Source organism: Dendrobates tinctorius, unplaced genomic scaffold, assembly GCF_039654945.1.
Source record: "Dendrobates tinctorius isolate UK_male_01 unplaced genomic scaffold, ASM3965494v1 ptg000021l, whole genome shotgun sequence".
NCBI lineage: Eukaryota > Metazoa > Chordata > Amphibia > Anura > Dendrobatidae > Dendrobates > Dendrobates tinctorius.
In genome coordinates this window covers 16727332-16752294 of record NW_027361689.1, presented here as the reverse complement: position 1 = coordinate 16752294, position 24963 = coordinate 16727332, and the positions used below count along the sequence as shown (strand labels likewise).

Sequence of the window (24963 nt, the reverse complement as noted above, 5' to 3'; positions counted from 1 at the left end):
GAGGCCGTGTTTCCAGAGTCAGTAACGGCTCTGCATTGGGAAGCTACCGCCCGACTGAGGATCTGAAACTGTTAGGCGGCCTAGTGAGCAAGGCGTTGTCTGGGATGGTGATCCCAGTTCGGCAGCTTCCCTGACAAACGTGAGTGATACTAAACGAGGTCAGAAAGAGACTGGGTTCAGACTATGGAGGCGGCATCTGGAGCAGGAGCTCCTATGAGGTAACCCCGGACAGGGGGAAATAACTGTGTTGAGGCTATAGAGCCTGTCTAATGGACATGGCACAGCCAGTGTGGCCACAGGTCTGAGAGAGCGGAGCCCTAATATGAACACTGTCCTGTCTGATGTAAGACTTTTGCATTTTATGGTTTATGCTGTATATTAAAGCACATAGACTGTTTAAATGGAAAGTGTTCCTGTGTGCCGTGAATCCGCTGCCAAGTGAGTGTTCCTCAACACTAACAATAAGCGCTACCTTACACATCCCTATGTGTATTATCTCTGTACTGTACCATCCCTAGGTGTATTATCTCTGTACTGTGCCATCCCTAGGTGTATTATCTCTGTACTGTACATCCCTATGTGCATTATCTCTGTACTGTGCCATCCCTAGGTGTATTATCTCTGTACTGTGCCATCCCTAGGTGTATTATCTCTGTACTGTGCCATCCCTATGTGCATTATCTCTGTACTGTGCCATCTCTATGTGTATTATCAGACCACACTTGGAGTATTGTGTGCAATTTTGGACGCCGGTGCTCAAGAAAGACATTACTGAACTTGAAAGGGTTCAAAGGCAGGCTACTAAAATGATAAATGGAGTTGGTTCACTACAGTATCCAGAAAGGTTATCAAAATTTGGTCTATTTACTCTAGAAAAGAGAAGACTTAGGGGAGACTTAATATATATGTACAAGTATTATCAGAGGGCAATACAGAGACCTCTCCAATGAACTGTTTGTACCAAGGACTGTGACAAGAACAAGGGGGCATTCTCTTTGTTTGGAGGAAAGACAATTTCTGCACCAGCATAGAAGAGGGTTCTTCATGGTAAGAGCAGTGAGGCTCTGAAATTCTCTTCCTGAGGAAGTGGTGATGGCCAACTCACTGAATGAATTTAAGAAAGGAATGGATGCTTTTCTTGTGAGTAACAGTATAGAAGGTTACGAATAACAGAATATTATAGGTAGATGGTTGACCCAGCTTAGGGGAAGGAATTTTTTTCCCTATGGAGAAAATTGGCTTCTACTCTGAGTTTTTTGCCTTCCCCAGGATCAACAATGCAGAACAGCTGCACTAAAAATAGGCTGAACTAGATGGACATAAGGTCTTCCTTCAGCCTTCAAAACTATGTTACTATCTCTGTACTGTGCCATCCCTATGTGTATTATCTCTGTACTGTGCCATCCCTATGTGTATTATCTCTGTACTGTGCCATTGCTATGTGTATTATCTCTGTACTGTGCCATCGCTATGCATCTAGACAAGGTCTATTTCAAGGAAGACCTTTCAGCAAGACAATGGTAAAGCAGGACTACGTCCATCACAACAGCATGGCTGATGAAGAGTCTGAGGGCTGAACCAGCTGTCTGTAGTCCGGACTTTTCACTAATAGAAAACATTTCATGTATTTTGAAATTAAAAAAATCTGTCGAACTCCATTCACTGTGTATACTGCTCAGCATAAACGACTACTCCTCTTTGAAAAGTAAGATTTTATTCAATATCTCACTGAACAGAAAAAACAATTGCCAAAATTTTGATTAGACTTAGTTTCATCGAACATTTTTTTTAACTCATACCATTAAAGTAAGGTTAATAATAAAACTTTCATAACAAGATTTTCAGTTTTACACAAATTAAATTAGTTGATGCCAAAATGAATACATCACAAATAAAAAACTACTACATCTAGTATTTTGTATCACTTCCATGACATTTAAGGACAGCAATAAATCATCTATGAACAACTTAGCGACTTATTGCAACATCTATCCTGTTCTATTCGTCAAGAATGGACTCTTTTAGAGCCTAGATGCTTGATGGACAATGACGACAACTTGTCTCTTCAGAATTCCTGATAGGTGTTTGTTTGGGTTCAGATCAGGAGACACTTTGTCATTGAATCACTTTCACCCTGTTCTTCCTCAGAAATATAATAGTGATCTTAGATGTATGTTTTGGATCCAGGAAAAGTGCATGTCTACCAAGGGCACAGAGTGATGGTATCATCTTCTTTTTAATATAGAGCAGTACATCTTAAGTTCATCCTGACACCATCAGCAGCACTCATGCAGCCCAACATAAAGACACTGCCAATACCATTAGTCACTGTAGGCACCATGCATTTTTCTTTGTACTCCTCACCTTTGAACATAGTTGTGAAGCCATCAGTTCCAAAAACATTTGGTCTCATCACTCCAGAGTATAGAGTTCCAGGAGTTTTCATATTTTCAGCATGGGCCCTGGCAAATTGTAGGTGGGATTTTTTGTGCATGGGCTTTAGGAAAGGCTTCCTTCGTGGACTACACCCATGCATCCCATTATTATTATTTATTGTTCTAGCGCCATTTATTCCATGGCGCTTTACATGTGAGGAGCGGTATACATAAAAACAAGTACAATAATCTTAAACAATACAAGTCATAACTGGTACAGGAGGAGAGAGGACCCTGCCCGCGAGGGCTCACAATCTAAAAGGGATGGGTGATAATACAGTAGGCGAGGGTAGAGCTGGTCGTGCAGCGGTTTGGTCGATCGGTGGTTACTGCAGGTTATAGGCTTGTCCCATCCCATTCCTTTGCAGTGTACATCGTATTGTATCGCGGGAAACACTAACACTGATTTGGCTCTCTACTTCTTTACCTAACTACAGTGAACTTGTATGTCGATTTTTTTTTCAACCCTTTTCATCAGAAGACAGTTTTGTTTAGGTCTTAACTTCTGTGGTTGGCCTGGTGTCTCTGTGGGATGGATGCAATTCCATCTTTATAAGATTTTGTATCTCTTTCTGCTTAATAAGTAAAGATTTGCTGATCTTCTTGTAGCCTTCACCTTTCTTGTGTAAAATAATTATTTTCTTTCGTACGCCTTATGACATTTCTCTTCCATGTGGTGCCATTGCTTACATCATGAAATGGGAAGGCATTTTCTTTGTTAAGTAATGCCCTTTTTTCTAGTCAACGGTCTGCTGGACACCTGTGTAATGAAAAATTAGACTTACCTGTAGTTCAAATTTTGTTAATTGGAATTTTGAAGTCTAAGGCTGGTTTCACACTTGCGTTTTTTTGCACTGGATTTTAGCGCTAAAAAACGCATGCTTTTTTTCCCTATATTTTGCATGGGATGCGCTTATGTGCGCATACACATGCGTTTGTATGCGTTTTTCCGCGCATGCGTTTTTTTGCGGTATGCGCTCGGGCGCACAAAATGCATCCTGTTGCATTTTTTGGGTGTCCGACTTGCCTCAAAAAAACGCATGCGCGCGCAATGCGTTTTTTACAGCAAGACACCCATTATAAGTCTATGGGTGCGCATATGTGTGCATTGGCATGCTTATGTATGCGTTTTTTTGCGCGTACGTTTTTTTACCATTAGTTAGACAATGGAATTTAGGGGTTTGGGTTAGAGTTAGGGTTAGTTAAGGGGGTTTAGGGTTAGGGTTAGCTAGGGGTTAGGGTTTGGGTTAGGGTTAGTAGGGTTTGGTTAAGGGTTAGGGTTAGGGTTAGTATGGTTTAGTTAAGGGTTAGGGTCAGGGTTAGGGTTAGGGTCAGGGTTAGGATTAGGGTTAGGATCAGGGTATGGTTTGGTTAAGGGTTAGGGTCAGGGTTAGGGTTAGGGTCAGGGTTAGGGTTAGTAAAGTCATGGTTTGGGCTAGTGTGAGGGGCCACCTAATGTTGGAAAAAACGCAAAAAACACAAACGCGGTAAAAACGCACTAAAAACGCATACAAACGCATAAAAATGCTGCGTTTTTTTCATGCATGCTCATAAAAATGCTTGAAAAAAACGCAGCATTTGTATGCGTTTGTACAATGCGTTTTTTTGCGGGAAAAACGCGCTGCAAAAAAAAGCAAGTGTGAAAGTAGCCTTAGCTTTACCTTTAATCCTAAGACTTTCTTTGGGGTATACCCATTTCTGCAACATGGTCCTGAATAAATTTGTTAGGAGAATTACTTTATTTGCGTGCACAAAATAACAAATCTTGTTTGCAATCAACCCACATTTTTGTAGTATGGTATCCCATAGAAAATGTTGATTCCGAAAGGAAACTGAAAGCTTTCTGACAAATCTGTGGGGGTGTACTCATTTATGCTGGGCAATGTACATGTGGCCTCTACCGGAGCTGATAACAGCTGATCGGTAGGGGTGATGGGTATTTGACAACCCACCAATTTCATGTTCATCACCCATCCTAAAGATAAGTCATTAATATCGGGAACTTGGAAAATTCCTTGAAATGATTTCTAAAAAGTAAATTTCTTTCTTACATCGTAATAACCAATTATCGAAAATTTTGATAATACGGCATCAGGTCTGTCAGGTTAAAAAGAAAGACTAGAGAACTAGAGATGGGCGGCACGGTGGCTCAGTGGATAGCACTGCAGCCTTGCAGCGCTGGGGTCCTGGGTTCGAATCCCACCAAGGACAACATCTGCAAGGAGTTTGTATGTTCTCCCCGTGTTTGCGTGGGTTTCCTCCGGGTACTCCGGTTTCCTCCCACATTCTAAAGACATACTGATAGGGAACTTAGATTGTGAGCCTCATCGGGGACAGTGATGTTAATGAGTGCAAACTGTAAAGTGCTGCGGAATATGTTAGCGCTAGAGTTGAGCGACTTTTGGTTTTTTAGGGTCGCGTTTCGTTTCGTGAAACCAGACTTTTCCAAAAGTCGGGTCGAGCAAGATCGTCCGATTATAGGGAAAAGTCGGGGTCGTCCCGAAACACGAAACCCAATGTAAGTCAGTCAATGGGGAATAAAAGTCGGCAGTGAGAGGACAGGAAACACACCTACAGTGCCCATTTGAATGCCAAAAGCATCAATTCTTCTTACTTAAGCTTGTCAACCTTAATTAACTTCATAATACAAGTTACGCACTGAAAAATGGGGGTTATTTGGCTAAAGTTGTGGGGGGGGAGGGCTGGCTGCAGGTTTTCATGTGAGCGCCCCTTTAACACATACCACAACTCATCATGCTCCGATACGGCAGAGAAATAGCGGTATAGTACAATGAAAAATACCTCACTTTCCACATCTCATGACGAGGCCCATCTATTTCTCCATACAGAATCATTGGTCCCATATAATGTTTGAAACAGTATATGATGAGCTCCACATAATGCTACAGTATATGTTGGTCCCTATGGATGAAGCTCCACTGTCTTATGGTCCCAAATAATGCTCCAAACATAATGGGCCCCATTTCTAATGCTCTAGTGTATAATGGGCCCTGTAAATGCTGCTCCAGTGTCTGATGTCCACCTTTGGAATGTTCCAGTGTATGGTGGGCCCCATCTATCATTCTCCAGAGTATAGTGCTCCCCAAAAATTGCTGTCCCAACATTGAAAAGAATCAAATAAGTCTCCTCGCTAGGGAATCCCTGTACTTGTCTGGACTCCTCGTCGTCCCCATCTTCCATCTCACTGCACAGTATTTCAACTTTGCAAGTGCTGTGATCCTGGGCAAGCAGGGGGGGCCCACTCGTTGGCGACGGCACTGGCACAGGGCCCCTGATAGTACGGTGGTGTGTCTGATGGCGGGTGGGCCGAACCTGCACTTTCATCTGCAGCTTCCTCTTTGTCACCGTGTAAGATGGAACTGTATATGGGAAGGGTAACCTGAGTTTCATCAGGGTCAGATTCAGGTCGTGTAGCGTGCGAGGGGAATGTAGTGGTCTGGGTCAATGTACCAGCAGATTCATCGAGCAGTGGCTGGGCATCAGTGCACTTGTGTCGCCCCCAGGAGTACGGTCGCCACAGTGGCATTACCTTCTTCCTAGGGAGTGTGATGTCATGCTTGGGAGCAACGAAGGATCTCTCTAGCAGGTTAACTGATTGGGCGGCGTTATTCCCACGAGTCATGACCCTCCAAACAGCGTTCATGAAGGCAAAGTGTTTGTTTTACGTGGGCAGTATGGTTGCAAACGTGAACCTTAAAGGAATGTCCAGAAGGGCACCACCAGGAGTGGAGCCTACGGTTAAATTCGACTCCACCTGGGAAACCTCAACCATGCCAGCTACAGAACAGATGCACTCATTGCAAGCTTAATTCCGTTAACGAACGAGACTCCGTCATGCCCCGCGGTCCGAGTCCGGCTTACTAGAGGGACACGTGAGGCTCTGGCACATGAGATTGGCCAATAACTGGTGTGTCATGCCCTTACATGTCCGTGGCTGCATGTGCGCTACACTGAAAAGGCCAGCGTTTTGTCGCTTACAGGTGCAGATAACCCGCTGAACAACGTTAGTGATGGGGATCACTGATTACAATTATTACCCGCGAACAATGATTTCCCAGTAAGTGCAGGTCAACCGCAGTTCCGGAATTAGGCCTAACCGTCATTCCTGAAAAAATGAAAAACTTACGTGTGCAAACCACAGGTGCTGTAGCTTGCTTAACAGCTCGCCAGCCGTTCTCACGCCCAGTATGGATTACACGTGATTGCACAAAGGTGAGAAAGGGTACCGTATCCCCGGATAACATGTATGGATAGCGTACACATTCAAAATATATGTCTCAGGAGGCAGGCTCAGACGGTGTTAGGCCCAGTATGGATTGCACGTGATTGCACAAAGGTTAGAAAGGGTACCGTTTCCCCGGATAACATGTATGGATAGCGTACACATTCAAAATATATGTCTATACATCAGGAGGCAGGCTCAGACGGTGTCAGGCACAGTATGGATTTGACGGCCCAGATTACACAGCGGAGGAGCAGGGAGAGGTAAAGATTGCAAATGCTGGGGCCCTGCCCAAGCAAGGGGGGCCCACTCGTGGGCGTCGGTACTGGCACTGGGCCCCTCATAGTACAGCGGCGTGTCTGACGGCGGGTGTGCACCACCACCGTCAGAGACACTTGATTGCACTATGAGGGACCCTGTGCCAGTGCCCGCGCCCAAGAGTCGGCCTACCCACCTGTCCAGGGCAACAGCACTCGCACGGTGTTGTGCGCTAGGTGGTGACCCCGGCCATGGGGGGGGAGGCAGCACAGTTAGGGAGTTTTAGAAAGTGGCATATGTTGATGTTGGACATTCAGCTGATGCAAAAGGCGAAATAGGTGAAGTCCCAGGAAGAGGTGGACCAAAGCAAGCCATTTTTCTGTCACCCTATGTGTCATCAGGGGAAGGTGGGACAAAATCCTTGGAAACCCATGCATGGTTCATTTTAATGAAGGTTAGATCATCCACATTTTGGGTTGACAGACGGGTCCTTTTTTCTGTCAGGATTGATCTAGCTGCACTGAAGACTCTTTCCGATAGCACACTTGCAGCTGGGCAAGCGAGCTCCTGTAAGGCATATTGGGCCAATTCAGGCCAGGTGTCCAGTTTAGCGGCCCAATAGTCAAAGGGGAATGACCTGTGTGGGAGAACATCGATATGGGAGGAAAAGTAGTTTGTAACCATAGTTGACAACTGCTGTCTCCTGTCACTTTCCATCGATGCAGTATTACCAGTTGTGTGAGCGGTATTTGAAAAATCAGTCCACAACATTGTCATGAAACCCCTGTCTCCAACGCCACTTCTGCTGTGTGCACCACGAACACCTCTGCCAAGCTGCCCCCGGCCCGTACGGCTCGTGTGAGAACCATCACCGCTGCTGTGTGCTGGGAATGCCTCAAGCAACCGATTTACCAGAGTTGCTTGTTTATTAGCCAATATTAGGTCAAGGTTCTCCTGTGGCATGATGTTTTGTAATTTGCCTTTATAGCGTGGATCCAGGATGCTGGCCAACCAGTAGTCGTCATCGTTCATCATTTTGGCAATGCGGGGGTCCCTTTTTAGGATCTGCAAGGCATAATCTTACATGTGGGCCAATTTTCCCGGTGTCAATGATGCACTGCGAGTGCTGGGTGGAGGAGCACTTTCTGGCAAATCCACATCCCTCCAGTCACGCACAAACCCTGTACCAGACCTTGCCACGCCAACATTTTCACTTGCCCCACGAGATGCATCCTCCTCCCCTAAGTAATCATCCCCATCATCATCCTCCTCCTCCTCTTCTTCCTCCACCTCGTCCAGGAGAGGTCCCTGAGCAGACAATGGCTGAATGTCATCAAGGATTCCCTCCTCCTCTTCCTCCTCATCAACATTGGCTGCAGACGCCTGCTCCTTAAGGTGCGTCAAAGTTTGCATGAGCAGACGCATAAGTGGGATGCTCATGCTTAGGATGGCGTCGTCTGCGCTTACCAGCCGTGTGCATTCCTCAAAACACTGAAGGACTTTACAGAGGTCTTTCAGCTTCGACCACTGCACACCTGTCAACTCCATGTCTGCTCTCAAAGTGCCTGGCCGTGTATCCTCCCACAAATGCATTATGGCCTGCCTCTGCTCGCACAGCCGCTCCACCATGTGCAGGGTGGAGTTCCACCTTGTTGCAATGTCGATAATGAGGCTTTGGTTGGGAAGGTGGAGCAATCGCTGCAGCTTCTGCATACGAACGGAGTGTACAGGCGACCGGCGGATGTGCGCGCACAGTCTTCGCACCTTCTGGAGCAGGGCTGTTAACTCCAGATAATTTTTGAGGAAGCACTGCACCACCAGGTTCAAGGTGTGAGCCAAGCAAGGTATGTGGCTGAGTTTTGAAAGGGCTATGGCTGCCACAAAATTACGGCCGTTATCACTAACTACCTTGCCTGCCTCAAGATGTACACTGCCCAGCCATGACTCAGTTTGTCGCTTCAAGTACTCGGCCAGCACCTCGGCGGTGTGTCTGTCGCCCAAACACATCATCTGCAACACAGCCTGCTGACGCTTTCCACTAGCTGCTCGATAGGGGGACACCTCGTGTGCAACAGTGGCAGCTGCAGATGGAGTGCTCGTACGACTGCGCTCTGTGAACGAGCTTTCGCTTCTGGAGGAGGAGGAGGGTCGAACGCCTACAGCCAACTGTTTCCTATACCGTGGGCTAGGCAGCACTGTCCCACCACCGCTGTCCCCTGTGGACCCTGCATCCACCACATTAACCCAGTGCGCAGTGATGGACACTTAACGGCCCTGGCCATGCCGACTGGACCATGCATCAGTTGTGAGGTGCACCTTTCCACTCACTGACTGCTTGAGTGCATGGACAATGCGGTCTTTCACATGATGGTGGAGGGCTGGGATGGCTTTGCGAGAGAAGAAGTGGTGACTGGGTAGGTCATAGAGTGGTACTGCATAGGCCATGAGTTCGCGGAAAGCTGTGCTTTCCACCAACCGAAAGGGCATCATCTCAAACGAGATTAGTTTGGCAATGTGGGCGTTCAAACCCAGTGTACGCGGATGAGAGACTGAGTACTTTCTTGACCTACTCATAGTGTCTGGGAGGGTGAGCTGGACTTGAGAGCTGCATATGGTGGAAGTAGCGGTGGACAGGGCGGACTGAGAGAGGGTTGATGATGGTGATGGAGTTGGTGTTCTTTCTGATGGCCTAGAATCAGTATTTCGTTGATATAACAGTGGGATTCCCTGACTGCTGTGGCCTTGCAACGACACCTCAACATTTGCTGCTGTGCTAACCGGTGGGCTTACAGTGGGGGAAACAATGTAGCGTTGCTGACTACCTTCGTTGTGATCAGTTGCACATGTGGCACTTGAGGTTTGGTGTTGTGTCCACGCTTGCAAGTGCATGCTGGTTAAATGTCTAAGCATGCAACTGGTATTCAAATTTTTCAGATTTTTCCCTCGGCTAAAGGTCTTTGCACACTTCTTACAGATAACCTTGGCCTGATCATGAGGATTTTGTTCAAAAAACTGCCACACTGCACTCTTCCTACTTTGGCAGACATTTTGCGGCCTAGCACGCTGTGATCTTTTGACCCTCTGGACAAGCTGTCCAGCAACTCTTTTGATGTTTGGAACCTGTCTTTGGAGTGCTCCGGACCTGCCAGATAACAGCTGTTGCGATGTCGATGTCTGCTGTGGATGCTCCTCATCTGAGCTATTGGAAGCAGCACCCTCTTCCCCCAATGGATGCTAATCTGGGTCAACAACTGGGTCATCCATCACCTCCTCTTCTATGTCATGTGCACCTTCCTCTGTGTCACCGTGTATGGTGGTATAGTGTGCGGGAAGGGGCACCTGAGTCTCATCAGGGTCAGAATCTGGCTCTGTACACTGCGAGGACAATGTAGTGCTCTGAGTGAATGTACCAGCAGAATCATCCATCAGCGGCTGTGCATCAGTGCACTCCATGTCAGATTCATCTTGGCCTGGGTAATTCACCATTTGACTTGATAATCCAGGCATGGTATGTGAAAACAACTCCATGGAGTAATCAGTAGTATGGCCTGCGTCATCCTTCAATCTTGGTTGGGGTGAAGGACACAAGGAAAGGTGTGGTTCATGACCATGAGCCTCCAATGACGACTCAGTGCTTTTATTTTTTACAACTGAAGAAGAGGAGGCGATAGAGCTGGAGGCTGAGTCAGCAATGTAAGACAAAACTTTTTCCTGATGCTCTGGCTTTAAAAGCGGTTTGCCAACTCCTAGAAAACTAAGCGTTCGAGGCCTTATGTAGCCAGACGATGACGCAGGCTCAACACCTCCTGCATTCGGTCCTATTTTGCTCTTGCCACTACCATCAGATCCACCACCAACACCATCATTACCAGCTGCCAACCCCCGCCCAATTCCACGGCCACTTCCACCAGCCTTCCTCATTTTTGGTAGAAATGTAGACAAAATCCAACAAACTATATAGTAATGTAAAACAAGTTACAAGGTGTCTATAGGACAGGGGAGATTTTGAATTTCTGCAGACACTTGTGGACACTGGACACTTTTGGATTGTGTGAGGCCCACTGATATCTGAGCGCTATGTGACAGGCTCGATGGCACAGCTGCTGTGACCAAAGTGACTAGAGGATAAGGGAGATTTTGAATCTCTGCACACACTTTTGGACACTGGACACTTTTGGATTGTGTGAGGCCCACTGATATCTGAGCGCTATGTGACAGGCTCGATGACACAGCTGTGACCAAAGTGACTAGAGGATAAGGGAGATTTTGAATCTCTGCACACACTTTTGGACACTGGACACTTTTGGATTGTGTGAGGCCCACTGATATCTGAGCGCTATGTGACAGGCTCGATGGCACAGCTGTGACCAAAGTGACTAGAGGATAAGGGAGATTTTGAATCTCTGCACAGACTTTTGGACACTGGACACTTTTGGATTGTGTGAGGCCCAATGAATATCTGAGCGCTATGTGACAGGCTCGATGGCACAGCTGTGACAAAAGTGACTAGAGGATAAGGGAGATTGGATTGCTTTTAAAAAAGCAGTTTGCGGAGCAGTGGGTAAACAGCAATGCCAGCCTGTCAGGAAGCCTTAAAAGGCAGCCCAACAACCAACACCACTGATACACCACAATATAGCCTCCCCTTGCACTGCACACACAGTGACTGGTGTGTTGTGCAGGCCAAATTGCTAGCAGCAGAAGCAGTTTTTTTTTCTTCTCAGCAGGACAAAAAAAAAAAATTGGGATTGCTTTTAAAAAAGCAGTTTGCGGAGCAGTGGGTAAACAGCAATGCAGGAATGTCAGGAAGCCTTAGAAGGCAGCCCAACAACCAACACCACTGATACACCACTATATAGCCTACCCTTGCACTGCACACACAGTGACTGGTGTGTTGTGCAGGCCAAATCGCTAGCAGCAGAAGCAGTTTTTTTGTCTTCTTCCCTGCCTAACGCTCTCCCTACAGAATCAGCAGCAACCTCTCCCTATACTGAGATCGGCAGAAGTAAGATGGCGGTCGGCGTGCACGCCCTTTTATACCCCCTGTCTTTCCTCCCACATTCTAAAGACATACTGATAGGGAACTTAGATTGTGAGCCTCATCGGGGACAGTGATGTTAATGAGTGCAAACTGTAAAGTGCTGCGGAATATGTTAGCGCTAGAGTTGAGCGACTTTTGGTTTTTTAGGGTCGCGTTTCGTTTCGTGAAACCAGACTTTTCCAAAAGTCGGGTCGAGCAAGATCGTCCGATTATAGGGAAAAGTCGGGGTCGTCCCGAAACACGAAACCCAATGTAAGTCAGTCAATGGGGAATAAAAGTCGGCAGTGAGAGGACAGGAAACACACCTACAGTGCCCATTTGAATGCCAAAAGCATCAATTCTTCTTACTTAAGCTTGTCAACCTTAATTAACTTCATAATACAAGTTACGCACTGAAAAATGGGGGTTATTTGGCTAAAGTTGTGGGGGGGGAGGGCTGGCTGCAGGTTTTCATGTGAGCGCCCCTTTAACACATACCACAACTCATCATGCTCCGATACGGCAGAGAAATAGCGGTATAGTACAATGAAAAATACCTCACTTTCCACATCTCATGACGAGGCCCATCTATTTCTCCATACAGAATCATTGGTCCCATATAATGTTTGAAACAGTATATGATGAGCTCCACATAATGCTACAGTATATGTTGGTCCCTATGGATGAAGCTCCACTGTCTTATGGTCCCAAATAATGCTCCAAACATAATGGGCCCCATTTCTAATGCTCTAGTGTATAATGGGCCCTGTAAATGCTGCTCCAGTGTCTGATGTCCACCTTTGGAATGTTCCAGTGTATGGTGGGCCCCATCTATCATTCTCCAGAGTATAGTGCTCCCCAAAAATTGCTGTCCCAACATTGAAAACAATCAAATAAGTCTCCTCGCTAGGGAATCCCTGTACTTGTCTGGACTCCTCGTCGTCCCCATCTTCCATCTCACTGCACAGTATTTCAACTTTGCAAGTGCTGTGATCCTGGGCAAGCAGGGGGGGCCCACTCGTTGGCGACGGCACTGGCACAGGGCCCTTGATAGTACGGTGGTGTGTCTGATGGCGGGTGGGCCGAACCTGCACTTTCATCTGCAGCTTCCTCTTTGTCACCGTGTAAGATGGAACTGTATATGGGAAGGGTAACCTGAGTTTCATCAGGGTCAGATTCAGGTCGTGTAGCGTGCGAGGGGAATGTAGTGGTCTGGGTCAATGTACCAGCAGATTCATCGAGCAGTGGCTGGGCATCAGTGCACTTGTGTCGCCCCCAGGAGTATGGTCGCCACAGTGGCATTACCTTCTTCCTAGGGAGTGTGATGTCATGCTTGGGAGCAACGAAGGATCTCTCTAGCAGGTTAACTGATTGGGCGGCGTTATTCCCACGAGTCATGACCCTCCAAACAGCGTTCATGAAGGCAAAGTGTTTGTTTTACGTGGGCAGTATGGTTGCAAACGTGAACCTTAAAGGAATGTCCAGAAGGGCACCACCAGGAGTGGAGCCTACGGTTAAATTCGACTCCACCTGGGAAACCTCAACCCTGCCAGCTACAGAACAGATGCACTCATTGCAAGCTTAATTCCGTTAACGAACGAGACTCCGTCATGCCCCGCGGTCCGAGTCCGGCTTACTAGAGGGACACGTGAGGCTCTGGCACATGAGATTGGCCAATAACTGGTGTGTCATGCCCTTACATGTCCGTGGCTGCATGTGCGCTACACTGAAAAGGCCAGCGTTTTGTCGCTTACAGGTGCAGATAACCCGCTGAACAACGTTAGTGATGGGGATCACTGATTACAATTATTACCCGCGAACAATGATTTCCCAGTAAGTGCAGGTCAACCGCAGTTCCGGAATTAGGCCTAACCGTCATTCCTGAAAAAATGAAAAACTTACGTGTGCAAACCACAGGTGCTGTAGCTTGCTTAACAGCTCGCCAGCCGTTCTCACGCCCAGTATAGATTACACGTGATTGCACAAAGATGAGAAAGGGTACCGTATCCCCGGATAACATGTATGGATAGCGTACACATTCAAAATATATGTCTCAGGAGGCAGGCTCAGACGGTGTTAGGCCCAGTATGGATTGCACGTGATTGCACAAAGGTTAGAAAGGGTACCGTTTCCCCGGATAACATGTATGGATAGCGTACACATTCAAAATATATGTCTATACATCAGGAGGCAGGCTCAGACGGTGTCAGGCACAGTATGGATTTGACGGCCCAGATTACACAGCGGAGGAGCAGGGAGAGGTAAAGATTGCAAATGCTGGGGCCCTGCCCAAGCAAGGGGGGCCCACTCGTGGGCGTCGGTACTGGCACTGGGCCCCTCATAGTACAGCGGCGTGTCTGACGGCGGGTGTGCACCACCACCGTCAGAGACACTTGATTGCACTATGAGGGACCCTGTGCCAGTGCCCGCGCCCAAGAGTCGGCCTACCCACCTGTCCAGGGCAACAGCACTCGCACGGTGTCGTGCGCTAGGTGGTGACCCCGGCCATGGGGGGGGGAGGCAGCACAGTTAGGGAGTTTTAGAAAGTGGCATATGTTGATGTTGGACATTCAGCTGATGCAAAAGGCGAAATAGGTGAAGTCCCAGGAAGAGGTGGACCAAAGCAAGCCATTTTTCTGTCACCCTATGTGTCATCAGGGGAAGGTGGGACAAAATCCTTGGAAACTCATGCATGGTTCATTTTAATGAAGGTTAGATCATCCACATTTTGGGTTGACAGACGGGTCCTTTTTTCTGTCAGGATTGATCCAGCTGCACTGAAGACTCTTTCCGATAGCACACTTGCAGCTGGGCAACCGAGCTCCTGTAAGGCATATTGGGCCAATTCAGGCCAGGTGTCCAGTTTAGCGGCCCAATAGTCAAAGGGGAATGACCTGTGTGGGAGAACATCGATATGGGAGGAAAAGTAGTTTGTAACCATAGTTGACAACTGCTGTCTCCTGTCACTTTCCATCGATGCAGTATTACCAGTTGTGTGAGCGGTATTTGAAAAATCAGTCCACAACATTGTCATGAAACCCCTGTCTCCAACGCCACTTCTGCTGTGTGCACCACGAACACCTCTGCCAAGCTGCCCCCGGCCCGTACGGCTCGTGTGAGAACCATCACCGCTGCTGTGTGCTGGGAATGCCTCAAGCAACCGATTTACCAGAGTTGCTTGTTTATTAGCCAATATTAGGTCAAGGTTCTCCTGTGGCATGATGTTTTGTAATTTGCCTTTATAGCGTGGATCCAGGATGCTGGCCAACCAGTAGTCGTCATCGTTCATCATTTTGGCAATGCGGGGGTCCCTTTTTAGGATCTGCAAGGCATAATCTTACATGTGGGCCAATTTTCCCGGTGTCAATGATGCACTGCGAGTGCTGGGTGGAGGAGCACTTTCTGGCAAATCCACATCCCTCCAGTCACGCACAAACCCTGTACCAGACCTTGCCACGCCAACATTTTCACTTGCCCCACGAGATGCATCCTCCTCCCCTAAGTAATCATCCCCATCATCATCCTCCTCCTCCTCTTCTTCCTCCACCTCGTCCAGGAGAGGTCCCTGAGCAGACAATGGCTGAATGTCATCAAGGATTCCCTCCTCCTCTTCCTCCTCATCAACATTGGCTGCAGACGCCTGCTCCTTAAGGTGCGTCAAAGTTTGCATGAGCAGACGCATAAGTGGGATGCTCATGCTTAGGATGGCGTCGTCTGCGCTTACCAGCCGTGTGCATTCCTCAAAACACTGAAGGACTTTACAGAGGTCTTTCAGCTTCGACCACTGCACACCTGTCAACTCCATGTCTGCTCTCAAAGTGCCTGGCCGTGTATCCTCCCACAAATGCATTATGGCCTGCCTCTGCTCGCACAGCCGCTCCACCATGTGCAGGGTGGAGTTCCACCTTGTTGCAATGTCGATAATGAGGCTTTGGTTGGGAAGGTGGAGCAATCGCTGCAGCTTCTGCATACGAACGGAGTGTACAGGCGACCGGCGGATGTGCGCGCACAGTCTTCGCACCTTCTGGAGCAGGGCTGTTAACTCCGGATAATTTTTGAGGAAGCACTGCACCACCAGGTTCAAGGTGTGAGCCAAGCAAGGTATGTGGCTGAGTTTTGAAAGGGCTATGGCCGCCACAAAATTACGGCCGTTATCACTAACTACCTTGCCTGCCTCAAGATGTACACTGCCCAGCCATGACTCAGTTTGTCGCTTCAAGTACTCGGCCAGCACCTCGGCGGTGTGTCTGTCGCCCAAACACATCATCTGCAACACAGCCTGCTGACGCTTTCCACTAGCTGCTCGATAGGGGGACACCTCGTGTGCAACAGTGGCAGCTGCAGATGGAGTGCTCGTACGACTGCGCTCTGTGGACGAGCTTTCGCTTCTGGAGGAGGAGGAGGGTCGAACGCCTACAGCCAACTGTTTCCTATACCATGGGCTAGGCAGCACTGTCCCACCACCGCTGTCCCCTGTGGACCCTGCATCCACCACATTAACCCAGTGCGCAGTGATGGACACGTAACGGCCCTGGCCATGCCGACTGGACCATGCATCAGTTGTGAGGTGCACCTTTCCACTCACTGACTGCTTGAGTGCATGGACAATGCGGTCTTTCACATGATGGTGGAGGGCTGGGATGGCTTTGCGAGAGAAGAAGTGGTGACTGGGTAGGTCATAGCGTGGTACTGCATAGGCCATGAGTTCGCGGAAAGCTGTGCTTTCCACCAACCGAAAGGGCATCATCTCAAACGAGATTAGTTTGGCAATGTGGGCGTTCAAACCCAGTGTACGCGGATGAGAGACTGAGTACTTTCTTGACCTACTCATAGTGTCTGGGAGGGTGAGCTGGACTTGAGAGCTGCATATGGTGGAAGTAGCGGTGGACAGGGCGGACTGAGAGAGGGTTGATGATGGTGATGGAGTTGGTGTTCTTTCTGATGGCCTAGAATCAGTATTTCGTTGATATAACAGTGGGATTCCCTGACTGCTGTGGCCTTGCAACGACACCTCAACATTTGCTGCTGTGCTAACCGGTGGGCTTACAGTGGGGGAAACAATGTAGCGTTGCTGACTACCTTCGTTGTGATCAGTTGCACATGTGGCACTTGAGGTTTGGTGTTGTGTCCACGCTTGCAAGTGCATGCTGGTTAAATGTCTAAGCATGCAACTGGTATTCAAATTTTTCAGATTTTTCCCTCGGCTAAAGGTCTTTGCGCACTTCTTACAGATAACCTTGGCCTGATCATGAGGATTTTGTTCAAAAAACTGCCACACTGCACTCTTCCTACTTTGGCAGACATTTTGCGGCCTAGCACGCTGTGATCTTTTGACCCTCTGGACAAGCTGTCCAGCAACTCTTTTGATGTTTGGAACCTGTCTTTGGAGTGCTCCGGGCCTGCCAGATAACAGCTGTTGCGATGTCGATGTCTGCTGTGGATGCTCCTCATCTGAGCTATTGGAAGCAGCACCCTCTTCCCCCAATGGATGCTAATCTGGGTCAACAACTGGGTCATCCATCACCTCCTCTTCTATGTCATGTGCACCTTCCTCTGTGTCACCGTGTATGGTGGTATAGTGTGCGGGAAGGGGCACCTGAGTCTCATCAGGGTCAGAATCTGGCTCTGTACACTGCGAGGACAATGTAGTGCTCTGAGTGAATGTACCAGCAGAATCATCCATCAGCGGCTGTGCATCAGTGCACTCCATGTCAGATTCATCTTGGCCTGGGTAATTCACCATTTGACTTGATAATCCAGGCATGGTATGTGAAAACAACTCCATGGAGTAATCAGTAGTATGGCCTGCGTCATCCTTCAATCTTGGTTGGGGTGAAGGACACAAGGAAAGGTGTGGTTCATGACCATGAGCCTCCAATGACGACTCAGTGCTTTTATTTTTTACAACTGAAGAAGAGGAGGCGATAGAGCTGGAGGCTGAGTCAGCAATGTAAGACAAAACTTTTTCCTGATGCTCTGGCTTTAAAAGCGGTTTGCCAACTCCTAGAAAACTAAGCGTTCGAGGCCTTATGTAGCCAGACGATGACGCAGGCTCAACACCTCCTGCATTCGGTCCTATTTTGCTCTTGCCACTACCATCAGATCCACCACCAACACCATCATTACCAGCTGCCAACCCCCGCCCAATTCCACGGCCTCTTCCACCAGCCTTCCTCATTTTTGGTAGAAATGTAGACAAAATCCAACAAACTATATAGTAATGTAAAACAAGTTACAAGGTGTCTATAGGACAGGGGAGATTTTGAATTTCTGCAGACACTTGTGGACACTGGACACTTTTGGATTGTGTGAGGCCCACTGATATCTGAGCGCTATGTGACAGGCTCGATGGCACAGCTGCTGTGACCAAAGTGACTAGAGGATAAGGGAGATTTTGAATCTCTGCACACACTTTTGGACACTGGACACTTTTGGATTGTGTGAGGCCCACTGATATCTGAGCGCTATGTGACAGGCTCGATGACACAGCTGTGACCAAAGTGACTAGAGGATAAGGGAGATTTTGAATCTCTGCACACACTTTTGGACACTGGACACTTTTGGATTGTGTGAGGCCCACTGATATCTGAGCGCTATGTGACAGGCTCGATGGCACAGCTGTGACCAAAGTGACTAGAGGATAAGGGAGATTTTGAATCTCTGCACAGACTTTTGGACACTGGACACTTTTGGATTGTGTGAGGCCCAATGAATATCTGAGCGCTATGTGACAGGCTCGATGGCACAGCTGTGACAAAAGTGACTAGAGGATAAGGGAGATTGGATTGCTTTTAAAAAAGCAGTTTGCGGAGCAGTGGGTAAACAGCAATGCCAGCCTGTCAGGAAGCCTTAAAAGGCAGCCCAACAACCAACACCACTGATACACCACAATATAGCCTCCCCTTGCACTGCACACACAGTGACTGGTGTGTTGTGCAGGCCAAATTGCTAGCAGCAGAAGCAGTTTTTTTTCTTCTCAGCAGGACAAAAAAAAAAAATTGGGATTGCTTTTAAAAAAGCAGTTTGCGGAGCAGTGGGTAAACAGCAATGCAGGAATGTCAGGAAGCCTTAGAAGGCAGCCCAACAACCAACACCACTGATACACCACTATATAGCCTCCCCTTGTACTGCACACACAGTGACTGGTGTGTTGTGCAGGCCAAATCGCTAGCAGCAGAAGCAGTTTTTTTGTCTTCTTCCCTGCCTAACGCTCTCCCTACAGAATCAGCAGCAACCTCTCCCTATACTGAGATCGGCAGAAGTAAGATGGCGGTCGGCGTGCACGCCCTTTTATACCCCCTGTCTTTCCTCCCACATTCTAAAGACATACTGATAGGGAACTTAGATTGTGAGCCTCATCGGGGACAGTGATGTTAATGAGTGCAAACTGTAAAGTGCTGCGGAATATGTTAGCGCTAGAGTTGAGCGACTTTTGGTTTTTTAGGGTCGCGTTTCGTTTCGTGAAACCAGACTTTTCCAAAAGTCGGGTCGAGCAAGATCGTCCGATTATAGGGAAAAGTCGGGGTCGTCCCGAAACACGAAACCCAATGTAAGTCAGTCAATGGGGAATAAAAGTCGGCAGTGAGAGGACAGGAAACACACCTACAGTGCCCATTTGAATGCCAAAAGCATCAATTCTTCTTACTTAAGCTTGTCAACCTTAATTAACTTCATAATACAAGTTACGCACTGAAAAATGGGGGTTATTTGGCTAAAGTTGTGGGGGGGGAGGGCTGGCTGCAGGTTTTCATGTGAGCGCCCCTTTAACACATACCACAACTCATCATGCTCCGATACGGCAGAGAAATAGCGGTATAGTACAATGAAAAATACCTCACTTTCCACATCTCATGACGAGGCCCATCTATTTCTCCATACAGAATCATTGGTCCCATATAATGTTTGAAACAGTATATGATGAGCGCCACATAATGCTACAGTATATGTTGGTCCCTATGGATGAAGCTCCACTGTCTTATGGTCCCAAATAATGCTCCAAACATAATGGGCCCCATTTCTAATGCTCTAGTGTATAATGGGCCCTGTAAATGCTGCTCCAGTGTCTGATGTCCACCTTTGGAATGTTCCAGTGTATGGTGGGCCCCATCTATCATTCTCCAGAGTATAGTGCTCCCCAAAAATTGCTGTCCCAACATTGAAAACAATCAAATAAATCTCCTCGCTAGGGAATCCCTGTACTTGTCTGGACTCCTCGTCGTCCCCATCTTCCATCTCACTGCACAGTATTTCAACTTTGCAAGTGCTGTGATCCTGGGCAAGCAGGGGGGGCCCACTCGTTGGCGACGGCACTGGCACAGGGCCCTTGATAGTACGGTGGTGTGTCTGATGGCGGGTGGGCCGAACCTGCACTTTCATCTGCAGCTTCCTCTTTGTCACCGTGTAAGATGGAACTGTATATGGGAAGGGTAACCTGAGTTTCATCAGGGTCAGATTCAGGTCGTGTAGCGTGCGAGGGGAATGTAGTGGTCTGGGTCAATGTACCAGCAGATTCATCGAGCAGTGGCTGGGCATCAGTGCACTTGTGTCGCCCCCAGGAGTATGGTCGCCACAGTGGCATTACCTTCTTCCTAGGGAGTGTGATGTCATGCTTGGGAGCAACGAAGGATCTCTCTAGCAGGTTAACTGATTGGGTGGCGTTATTCCCACGAGTCATGACCCTCCAAACAGCGTTCATGAAGGCAAAGTGTTTGTTTTACGTGGGCAGTATGGTTGCAAACGTGAACCTTAAAGGAATGTCCAGAAGGGCACCACCAGGAGTGGAGCCTACGGTTAAATTCGACTCCACCTGGGAAACCTCAACCATGCCAGCTACAGAACAGATGCACTCATTGCAAGCTTAATTCCGTTAACGAACGAGACTCCGTCATGCCCCGCGGTCCGAGTCCGGCTTACTAGAGGGACACGTGAGGCTCTGGCACATGAGATTGGCCAATAACTGGTGTGTCATGCCCTTACATGTCCGTGGCTGCATGTGCGCTACACTGAAAAGGCCAGCGTTTTGTCGCTTACAGGTGCAGATAACCCGCTGAACAACGTTAGTGATGGGGATCACTGATTACAATTATTACCCGCGAACAATGATTTCCCAGTAAGTGCAGGTCAACCGCAGTTCCGGAATTAGGCCTAACCGTCATTCCTGAAAAAATGAAAAACTTACGTGTGCAAACCACAGGTGCTGTAGCTTGCTTAACAGCTCGCCAGCCGTTCTCACGCTCAGTATAGATTACACGTGATTGCACAAAGGTGAGAAAGGGTACCGTATCCCCGGATAACATGTATGGATAGCGTACACATTCAAAATATATGTCTCAGGAGGCAGGCTCAGACGGTGTTAGGCCCAGTATGGATTGCACGTGATTGCACAAAGGTTAGAAAGGGTACCGTTTCCCCGGATAACATGTATGGATAGCGTACACATTCAAAATATATGTCTATACATCAGGAGGCAGGCTCAGACGGTGTCAGGCACAGTATGGATTTGACGGCCCAGATTACACAGCGGAGGAGCAGGGAGAGGTAAAGATTGCAAATGCTGGGGCCCTGCCCAAGCAAGGGGGGCCCACTCGTGGGCGTCGGTACTGGCACTGGGCCCCTCATAGTACAGCGGCGTGTCTGACGGCGGGTGTGCACCACCACCGTCAGAGACACTTGATTGCACTATGAGGGACCCTGTGCCAGTGCCCGCGCCCAAGAGTCGGCCTACCCACCTGTCCAGGGCAACAGCACTCGCACGGTGTCGTGCGCTAGGTGGTGACCCCGGCCATGGGGGGGGAGGCAGCACAGTTAGGGAGTTTTAGAAAGTGGCATATGTTGATGTTGGACATTCAGCTGATGCAAAAGGCGAAATAGGTGAAGTCCCAGGAAGAGGTGGACCAAAGCAAGCCATTTTTCTGTCACCCTATGTGTCATCAGGGGAAGGTGGGACAAAATCCTTGGAAACTCATGCATGGTTCATTTTAATGAAGGTTAGATCATCCACATTTTGGGTTGACAGACGGGTCCTTTTTTCTGTCAGGATTGATCCAGCTGCACTGAAGACTCTTTGCGATAGCACACTTGCAGCTGGGCAAGCGAGCTCCTGTAAGGCATATTGGGCCAATTCAGGCCAGGTGTCCAGTTTAGCGGCCCAATAGTCAAAGGGGAATGACCTGTGTGGGAGAACATCGATATGGGAGGAAAAGTAGTTTGTAACCATAGTTGACAACTGCTGTCTCCTGTCACTTTCCATCGATGCAGTATTACCAGTTGTGTGAGCGGTATTTGAAAAATCAGTCCACAACATTGTCATGAAACCCCTGTCTCCAACGCCACTTCTGCTGTGTGCACCACGAACACCTCTGCCAAGCTGCCCCCGGCCCGTACGGCTCGTGTGAGAACCATCACCGCTGCTGTGTGCTGGGAATGCCTCAAGCAACCGATTTACCAGAGTTGCTTGTTTATTAGCCAATATTAGGTCAAGGTTCTCCTGTGGCATGATGTTTTGTAATTTGCCTTTATAGCGTGGATCCAGGATGCTGGCCAACCAGTAGTCGTCATCGTTCATCATTTTGGCAATGCGGGGGTCCCTTTTTAGGATCTGCAAGGCATAATCTTACATGTGGGCCAATTTTCCCGGTGTCAATGATGCACTGCGAGTGCTGGGTGGAGGAGCACTTTCTGGCAAATCCACATCCCTCCAGTCACGCACAAACCCTGTACCAGACCTTGCCACGCCAACATTTTCACTTGCCCCACGAGATGCATCCTCCTCCCCTAAGTAATCATCCCCATCATCATCCTCCTCCTCCTCTTCTTCCTCCACCTCGTCCAGGAGAGGTCCCTGAGCAGACAATGGCTGAATGTCATCAAGGATTCCCTCCTCCTCTTCCTCCTCATCAACATTGGCTGCAGACGCCTGCTCCTTAAGGTGCGTCAAAGTTTGCATGAGCAGACGCATAAGTGGGATGCTCATGCTTAGGATGGCGTCGTCTGCGCTTACCAGCCGTGTGCATTCCTCAAAACACTGAAGGACTTTACAGAGGTCTTTCAGCTTCGACCACTGCACACCTGTCAACTCCATGTCTGTTCTCAAAGTGCCTGGCCGTGTATCCTCCCACAAATGCATTATGGCCTGCCTCTGCTCGCACAGCCGCTCCACCATGTGCAGGGTGGAGTTCCACCTTGTTGCAATGTCGATAATGAGGCTTTGGTTGGGAAGGTGGAGCAATCGCTGCAGCTTCTGCATACGAACGGAGTGTACAGGCGACCGGCGGATGTGCGCGCACAGTCTTCGCACCTTCTGGAGCAGGGCTGTTAACTCCGGATAATTTTTGAGGAAGCACTGCACCACCAGGTTCAAGGTGTGAGCCAAGCAAGGTATGTGGCTGAGTTTTGAAAGGGCTATGGCTGCCACAAAATTACGGCCGTTATCACTAACTACCTTGCCTGCCTCAAGATGTACACTGCCCAGCCATGACTCAGTTTGTCGCTTCAAGTACTCGGCCAGCACCTCGGCGGTGTGTCTGTCGCCCAAACACATCATCTGCAACACAGCCTGCTGACGCTTTCCACTAGGTGCTCGATAGGGGGACACCTCGTGTGCAACAGTGGCAGCTGCAGATGGAGTGCTCGTACGACTGCGCTCTGTGGACGAGCTTTCGCTTCTGGAGGAGGAGGAGGGTCGAACGCCTACAGCCAACTGTTTCCTATACCGTGGGCTAGGCAGCACTGTCCCACCACCGCTGTCCCCTGTGGACCCTGCATCCACCACATTAACCCAGTGCGCAGTGATGGACACGTAATGGCCCTGGCCATGCCGACTGGACCATGCATCAGTTGTGAGGTGCACCTTTCCACTCACTGACTGCTTGAGTGCATGGACAATGCGGTCTTTCACATGATGGTGGAGGGCTGGGATGGCTTTGCGAGAGAAGAAGTGGTGACTGGGTAGGTCATAGCGTGGTACTGCATAGGCCATGAGTTCGCGGAAAGCTGTGCTTTCCACCAACCGAAAGGGCATCATCTCAAACGAGATTAGTTTGGCAATGTGGGCGTTCAAACCCAGTGTACGCGGATGAGAGACTGAGTACTTTCTTGACCTACTCATAGTGTCTGGGAGGGTGAGCTGGACTTGAGAGCTGCATATGGTGGAAGTAGCGGTGGACAGGGCGGACTGAGAGAGGGTTGATGATGGTGATGGAGTTGGTGTTCTTTCTGATGGCCTAGAATCAGTCTTTCGTTGATATAACAGTGGGATTCCCTGACTGCTGTGGCCTTGCAACGACACCTCAACATTTGCTGCTGTGCTAACCGGTGGGCTTACAGTGGGGGAAACAATGTAGCGTTGCTGACTACCTTCGTTGTGATCAGTTGCACATGTGGCACTTGAGGTTTGGTGTTGTGTCCACGCTTGCAAGTGCATGCTGGTTAAATGTCTAAGCATGCAACTGGTATTCAAATTTTTCAGATTTTTCCCTCGGCTAAAGGTCTTTGCGCACTTCTTACAGATAACCTTGGCCTGATCATGAGGATTTTGTTCAAAAAACTGCCACACTGCACTCTTCCTACTTTGGCAGACATTTTGCGGCCTAGCACGCTGTGATCTTTTGACCCTCTGGACAAGCTGTCCAGCAACTCTTTTGATGTTTGGAACCTGTCTTTGGAGTGCTCCGGGCCTGCCAGATAACAGCTGTTGCGATGTCGATGTCTGCTGTGGATGCTCCTCATCTGAGCTATTGGAAGCAGCACCCTCTTCCCCCAATGGATGCTAATCTGGGTCAACAACTGGGTCATCCATCACCTCCTCTTCTATGTCATGTGCACCTTCCTCTGTGTCACCGTGTATGGTGGTATAGTGTGCGGGAAGGGGCACCTGAGTCTCATCAGGGTCAGAATCTGGCTCTGTACACTGCGAGGACAATGTAGTGCTCTGAGTGAATGTACCAGCAGAATCATCCATCAGCGGCTGTGCATCAGTGCACTCCATGTCAGATTCATCTTGGCCTGGG

General features: G+C 48.6%; 1 protein-coding gene across 7 annotated transcripts in view; it reads right to left on the bottom strand.

Moving 5' to 3' along the window:
* Window positions 1-24963, bottom strand: part of HPCAL1 (hippocalcin like 1) — a 290362-nt gene that overhangs the window by 2122 nt on the left and 263277 nt on the right. The gene's annotated exons all lie outside the window — the stretch shown is intronic.